Below are 7,994 nucleotides of genomic sequence, written 5' to 3'. Positions count from 1 at the left end.
TGTGTTTGATGAAACTGGACAGTGTGGAACGCGGTGATCGTGGATCTCCTTGCTAAGTTCTCAGTGGATGGTAGATCTAGATGAAAGCCAACCACCACCTCTGTAGCTCCTGTGTATGCCTCCCCACACTACACTCTCTGCCATTCAGCTAGGGGAGGTTGTTTGTTGAAACACCCTTCTCCCTGCTAGGTAGCTGCTGGGGTAGACGTCCTTGACACTGCTGCTTTTGGGGAGGTATAGCTTCCGGTTCAAGCAGACAGCAGTGAGTCCTTCGGAGCGAGGAAGCCCCAACAGCTGAGTGTAGAAACCGAGCTACACACAGTTTTAGTCTGCTTGTGCTGGCTCCATCGGTGACTACAGTACCCACTTGGGTACCGAGAGGCAAACCCTTGATTTCCATCACTGAGTCAAGATTTTCATCTGTGAAGCTCTTTAGCTTTCCAGAGCCCGAATGACGCACTGATGTTGCTCGCAAAGACACTTAGAGCTGCTGGCTTAGCTCTTGGGTAACTGAAGGGATTAGAGCTGATAGCACGGAGGGAAAGGACGTCTCCAGCACCCGAATAAAGCCGTTTAAATGGACTGAGTAGCCAGGATGGAGAGCACTTTGGGGAGATCTGTGTTGAGAGAGGCCTCGCTTCTGGAGCTGGAGCACTGGCTGTCTCCTTACGTACTGTGTGATTCTGAGTGAGTTACCTAACTTTTCCACATCTCGGTTTGTTCCTGTGTTGCAGGGAGGAAAGCAGATCCTCCCACCTCCCCAGAGCTGAGAGATTCATTCCACAGCTCCCAGATGGTGTGTGGGCTTCTGATGGTTCACAGGTGATCTCCCCTCCCAGCAGCACCCTCGGCAGGAGGAAGCTGCCTCCACCAGGGTTTAGCTCCTTCCCTGGGGTTGCCAAGGCCCGCTTCAGGGAAGCACTGCAGGGCTGCTCAATACAAGAGCTCCTCTAAGAATCTGTCTGCCCCCAGATTCTTCTCCCTTCCTGTCACATATACTCTGGGGGTGTTGTGTGTCCTCAATGAATCCCCACAGGCACATCTCAGAACCACAGACTGTTTCTCACGGATTCTGCCTTTTCATCCCACAGATAACTTAAAGAAAATGTCTCTCCCACCTCCTCTTTCTCTTTTTCCCTTCTTCCCAGTAAAGGCAAAGCGACACCGAGCCAGTCCTGACCCATAGTCTCTCCAACACAATTCTGGGTTCCTAACTGGTGTTCCAGGGATGTTGGCTGAATGCACTGATAACCAGAACAGGGTTCTAATTGGTATGAGTCACTGCCGGGAACCCCTCTTCCCTCCTGTAGCTTGCTCTATCCCAGGAAATCCTGCTGCAGAATGAAAGCCACTGTTACCAGCTATATAGCCTTGACCAAGGCCTCCTACCGTCCTAACCAACATATCCCACTATTTCCTCCTTCTTATTATTGGTCTCTCCATCTTCTCTTCATTGTTCTAAATTGTGTACTTTGCGTTCTTTGTCCTCCTGGCTTTTGTTTGTCAGGCCCCCTTGTTTACCTCAGCTTCTTTTTTTATTTTAACTCGATCTATTTTTTTATTTAATTTTTTGAGAACTTCATAAATGAGTAGTTTATTTACATAGTTTTACCACTCCCTCTCCCCTCCCAGCTTCCCCAATGTACCGAAGCTGGAATAGCCTATCAGGCAGCTCCTCCCGAGAGGACACTGATGCTCCTCCCTCCCTTGGCAGCCATTGATGGATTGTTTGTGGCTCTTCACCTAGTGTTGCGTGCTCCTACATCAGCCGCCAGCTCACAGATAACAACGTGGAGACGTATTAATTACGAAAACTTGACAATAATTATAATAACAACATGGAAACTTACAATCTTGACCTCTTGCTTAGGCTGGTCCCACTAGCTGTTATAAATTAACCCATTTATATTAATCTATATTCTGCCATGTGCCATAACCTCTCCTCTCTCTTGCACCTTCTATTTTCCTCTATATGTCTTGCCAGCAACCACCTTTCTTCTTCCCAGAGTCCTTTCTGTCCCTGGAAGTCCTGCCTAACCTCATTCTGGCTTACTATTGGTCATTCAGCTCCTTATTAAACCAATTAGAAGGTACCCTGAGAAAAACACATCTTCATAGTGTAAAGAAATATTCTGCAACAACCTAGGGGTGAGTTCTTGTGAAATTTCAAACACCCATATTGGCATGCCAACTGGTGGGATTATTATGTAGGTCTTATTTAGACCATATTGTTGAGAGCACATGGGTGAAGCCTCAGAGTCTTTCTTAACCTAAAGACTCATGGGTAATGAGTGGGGATTGGGCAATTCACAGCAGCCCTGGTTCGCCTTGGCTAAGCATCCTCTCCTTCCTCCGAGTTAGCTGCATTCTTTCCACTACCATCGGACAAAACGTCTGTCCCAGTTAGTCCTTACATTCTCTTTAATTTGGAAATAGTCTTTCACTGCAAGGGTTACATCAGGTTGAGGGAAGGGCAAGGAAAGTCCCGGGGTGGCCGAGTCAGGCCCAGAACCTTGGGCTTGGCACTGGGTTCCTTGACTCATCCATCAGGAGTCATAAAGTCTTGTTCAGGGGACTTGTGGAATCTCCCTCTCTGGAATTATTATTTTTTTAATGGAAGAAATTTTCATTTCCTGGGGTTGTTTAAAAGGGTTTTGGCTTTAGGGCAAGGAAATAAATCTGATGACTTAGAAAGGGTAAGTTTCCATGATTATAAGATCCTCGTGGATTTGTGAAGACATGGAATGTATAAACTAAATAGGCTTCAGCTCCAGTTTCTTAAATCACATTAGTTATTTTTTTTAATGTAAATTCAGCTCCGTATCTGGTCATAAGTTTGTTAGCTAGCAACAGAAACAAAAGACGGCCAACACATTTAGAGCAGCAGCATTTTAGGAAAAGGCCCAGAACATTCCACTGGAGTAAAATCAGGGACGAGCTGGTAGAAAGGATGACTCAGGAAACACCAGTTATGAAAAGGCTTTGATCAACAGGACGCTATGAAGCCTGCTTTCCTGGGAACCCGAGTCCCAGGACAGTGGATCCCTGTCCATCTGCATGACAGGAGATGACCCCAATGTTCTCTCGACACCCCTCAGGACTCCCTGGAACCTCTGGCATCTCATCCTCCTCATCTTCCCACTCTGCTCAGTGGCTCCTTTACATCCTAACTCTTGCTGTGTCTTTCCCTGGGCAGCATCCATGTGCAGGCTGCCGCTGCCCAAGTAATCCTTGTTGATGCTGATGTTGTGTGTCAGTTGAGAGATCCAAGTAGCAGTCATTGTTCTGCTGTAAGTTCCTTAAAAGCATCCCAGTTCTTTCTCTGTCTGTAAAGCCACCACATGATTCGACAAGGCTGTCCTAATGGACAATGGGAGCTCCTTGTGTCACTGTATTGGTAATCACAAGTCTGAGATTGAGTCTTTTTGCTGGCTTGCAGATGGCCCGTCTGTTCCTGTGTCTTCTCATGGTCTTGCTTATGTATGTCTGTGTCCAATAGGACACTAGTTCGATTACATGGGCCTGCCTGTGTGTGCTCATTATAACCTAATTCTTTAAAGAGCCTATTTCCAAATATAGTTGCATTCTGAGAATTTCTTAGGTGTTTGAACACCAATATAGACATTTCTGGAAGGGATACAAAGAGTCCACAACTGCTGGCATTTTCTCCTGACCACTCTTCCCTTTTCCTCTTTTGAGAGCACCATCACACCATGAGTGTATGCGTGTGTGTTTATAAACATTAAAGATTCTTATTTTTTGTGTTGTTGGTAGATTAATAGATCACTATCCATCTGATGACCTGAGTTGATCCAAGTGTGTTCTTTACACCCCTAAAGACTTCCTAGAATCCCCAGCTTCTCATCCTCCAAGTCTATTCAGTGTCTCCTTTATACCCCAGTTCTAGCCTGTGTCTTTGCCTTGGTAACACTTTGGTGCCTTCCTCCCCAACACCTATGTGGGACCTGCTGCTCCCCAAATATTCACTGTGGATTCTGATGTGGTGCGACAGCGCTCAGATCAACGGCAGCAAGGCTGCCTCACACAGAGTTGGCATCTGGAGATGCTAGTGTGGCATATGTCTTGCAAGACGACATGTGAGCTGGGATGGAGGGGGAGAGGTGATTGGCACATTTACGGTGGGGAGCTAATTCATATTGATGGAGAGAAACCTCGGAGGAGCTGAGTAATACACTTTCTTCCGTAGTCTGGTTTCCATATTCCGTGGCTGAGATGGGCAAGGAAAAGAATGGGCTTGACTCCTGTTGACTCTAAGGAGCTCTGGCCAAAGGACATGGGGAGTATAAACCTCACTCTCCGGGTGGAGGCTGCCTTTCTCCCAAAGGGGCCAGATCCAGGGGATGACCACCGTGTGATGAATTGCTCTGTTCATCAACAGAGTCCAGACCCTATGGCTGCTTCTGCAAACTAAGATGGGAAGGGACTGTTGCTGCCAGAGTATCTGGAAGTGAAACATGGCCTGAGAACTATGTGGGTGGGGGAGGGAGGAGGGAGAAGATGTGACTTCTGACATCCATGTGCAAATGTCTTGTGTGCACGCTCAGAATTCTCCAGCTCTTGGGCTCAGGTCCAAATGCACCTACAGTAGGGAGAAGCATTCTGGAGGGAACCTCTGCATGGCATTTAGAACTGCAGCATTTCCCTCCCTCCCCCCCACACAGCCTCCCCCACATACAGCCTCTGCCACTGGGGAGCCTGCTGCTCCCCTGGGCACATTGTGACTCTCACCCAGCCTGTGTGTTTTGCTCCTGATTCTTCCTCGGCTACCTTGGATAACCCTTGTTTCATTCTGTGCCACACAAAAGGAAACTTCCCAGCATTCTCCCCCTACTCATGACTCCCTTAGCAATTTCATTCCACCTAGAAGGGCTGGCTCCCTAGGTCTTCTCCCACACACATCTCTCCGAGACTACCTGGTCTGCATTTCCAAGGGGAGGTTTGCTCAGACAGGTGGGCCTTACTCTGGGCTACCTAGGTTAAGAATAAATCACGGTGTGGCTTAGCTGGTCAAGTGCTGGGGCACAAGTTTCAAGTCCAGACTGCCATTCCCAGCACCTCCAAAAGAGGCCAGGTATGGTGGCATGAACTTGTAATGCCATCACAGAGAAGGCGAAAACAGGTAGATCTCTGGGGATTGCTTGCTGGCCAGCCTCGTTGAAACAGAGAGCCCCAGCTCCCAGTGAAAGATTTTGCCTAGGACAACAAGGTAGAAGATGGCTTGTGAGGAACCATGCCCAAGGTGGATCCACGCTTAAACCTCCCTCCACCTCACCAACAGACACACCAGAAAAGAAAATCAGGCAGCCTTGAGAAGATTTATTAACTGCCCAGACCTGGGTTCCCCCACCACCAGGCCAATTAGAAAGTAATTTACAAGAAGAAACAGTACATTAATAGTTTTAAAAGTTGTATTTTGTTGTCTTACTCAAGTAGAATTGTTTCTCCTCTGACTTCCCACAGAATTTTGTGTGGACGGCTTGAGAAATCTGATGTTTCTTAAGTCTGGCTCAAGAACCAGACTCCAAAGCCATGGAACTTGAACAAGTTTGTTAATCTCTCTTTACCCACAATTTCCTTACCCCACCACTCCAAAGACAGGGTTTCTGTGTGTCACCCTGACTATCCTAGAACTCGCTCTATAGATCAGGATAGTCTCAAACTCAGAAATCCTCTTGCCTCTGCCTTCCAAGCGCTGGGATTAAAGGCATGCACCACCAACCAATTTTCCTCATCTTGAAGATGGGTCCGCGAGCTTAAATCTAGCACATCACGAGAACATTTGAGAGGTAACAGTGAGTCTCAAGTCTGGCATGTAACAATCCATGACTAAAAGTCAGCTGTTGGAGTTCCGAGTCCTCAGTAAGACCCATGAACAATGGGTGTCTAACCCAGGGGCTTCTGTCCACATAAGGATCCTCTAGAGTGCTGGCTTAAAGCCACAACTAGGACCTCCTTTCATTGTGATCCCTAAGTCTGCAGATTTCCTGAGATGCTCCAGTTACTGCACTTGCTGAGGGTCTGAGGACTCAGCTGCGAGTCACCGTTGAATCCACCTCAGTCTTCTTCCCCTCAGTCACACCTCAGCCTGGGGAGTGTCCTGAAGCTAACTTTAGATCTTTGCCGGAGAGTCTAGACGTCAAACACTGTTCCCCAACAGCCAACTCGGATCAATTATTAACCCAGTTCCCCCGGACTCCTTAACTTTCATTCTTTAGGCTAGAATTCAGCTGCCCCTCACCTGCCAACACAGAGCTCCCAAGGACTGAGATGACTCCTAAGGCAAACATGCTCCAATCCACGCAGAGGCAGCACCCACCAGCCCTTAAATCAGTGATCACAACATGACACAGAATTCTAAGACCACACAAGACTTTGCCTTTCAGGCCATGCTAAGGGCTTACCATCCCAAATCTAAAGACCCGACCCTTGAAAGGCTCTAAAATCCAAGTTTCTTGTTCACAAGTATGGCACTATACATGGAAAAGTTCACACCATGTAAGCTGATTTCATGTACAAAATTGGTTTTTTAAACTATAAGGTTTAAGCCATTTTACTTATTTATTTATTAACTTTATTTTATATGCATTTGGCATCAGAGCTCCTAGAACCGAAGTTAGCGGTAGTTGCTACAAACGGTTGTGAGCTGCCATGTGGATGCTGGGAATTGAACTCAGGCCTTTTGGAAGAGTGGCCCAGTGCTCTCAACTGCTGAGTCATCTCTAGGGCTGGAGGAATGGCTCAGTCATTAAAGGCTAGGCTCACAACCAAAAGTAGAAGCTATTTTTAGGAAGTCAACATTAAAAAATGTAAATGAGTTTTGTTTGAAACACTTGAATCTTATCCCTATTATGTGTCAATATTCTAAAATCCAGACAAAGAAATCATCAATTCAGAATACTTCCAGAGCCAATCATTTTGGATAAGGGGCCTTCACTCTTACTTGAGTGAAAGAGACTGTTTCTCTCTTTTTTTCTTCTTGTTTTGATTGATTTTATTGAGCTCTACATTTTCTTTGCTCCCCTCCCTGCCTCTCCACTTCCCACTTCAACCCTCCCCTAAGGGCCCCATGCTCCCAATTTACTCAGGAGATCTTGGCTTTTTCTACTTTCTACTTCCCATGTAGATTAGATCTATGTAAGTCTCTCTTAGTGTCCTCATTGTTGTCTAAATGCTCTGGGTTTGTGGTTTGTAGGCTGGCTTTCTTTGCTTTATGTTTAAAAACCACCTATGAGTGAGTACATGTGATAATTGTCTTTCTGTGTCTGGGTTACCTCACTCAAAATAATGTTTTCTAGCTCCATCCATTTTCCTGTAAAATTCAAGATGTCATTTTTTCTGCTGTGTAATACTCCATTGTGTAAATGTACCACGTTTTCCTTATCCATTCTTTGGTTGAGGGGCATTTAGGTTGTTTCCAGGTTCTGGCTATGACAAACGAAGCTGCTATGAACATAGTTGAGCACATGTCCTTGTGGCATGATTGACTGTTTCTCTCTTGTCTTGCCTTAGGGACCTCACAGAACTCAACAGTTCTGTGTTCTGGGCATTGCTTCCTGTATCCTGTGATTTAAATCCCTCCAACTGTCAGATTGCTTCTCTAGGAAGCTACAGTGGTTCCACACTATCTGCATATCAACCCCCCCCCCCACACACACACACCAGCACAGGGTTTCATCTTGGTGCTCATGACCCTCATTATGGCCTTCTCAGTGAGAGGTGTGTGTGTGTGTGTATGAGAAAGAGAGCACGCTTATGCATGTATGTACATGTACACATATGTGGAGACCAAAAGCCCACTTTATTTCATGAGTCATTGTCTCACCAACTTACTGAACTGACAGACCAGGGATTTCAGGGGTCCACTTATCTCTGCTGTCACCCTGCAGGGCTGGGGTTACAGACACACGCTGCACCATGCCCTGCTTTTACGTGAACGCACGGGATCTGAACTCAAATCCTCCTGTTATGACTGA

General features: G+C 46.5%; 1 protein-coding gene across 3 annotated transcripts in view; it reads left to right on the top strand.

The window, feature by feature from the left end:
• Adtrp (androgen dependent TFPI regulating protein) overlaps nucleotides 1-7,994 on the top strand; it is an 86,172-nt gene that overhangs the window by 25,848 nt on the left and 52,330 nt on the right. The gene's annotated exons all lie outside the window — the stretch shown is intronic.

This window comes from Myodes glareolus, chromosome 14, assembly GCF_982192425.1.
Source record: "Myodes glareolus chromosome 14, mMyoGla1.1, whole genome shotgun sequence".
Classification (NCBI taxonomy): Eukaryota; Metazoa; Chordata; class Mammalia; order Rodentia; family Cricetidae; genus Myodes; species Myodes glareolus.
The sequence above is the reverse complement of the archived record's forward strand: the minus strand, read 5'-3'. Positions and strand labels throughout refer to the sequence as shown.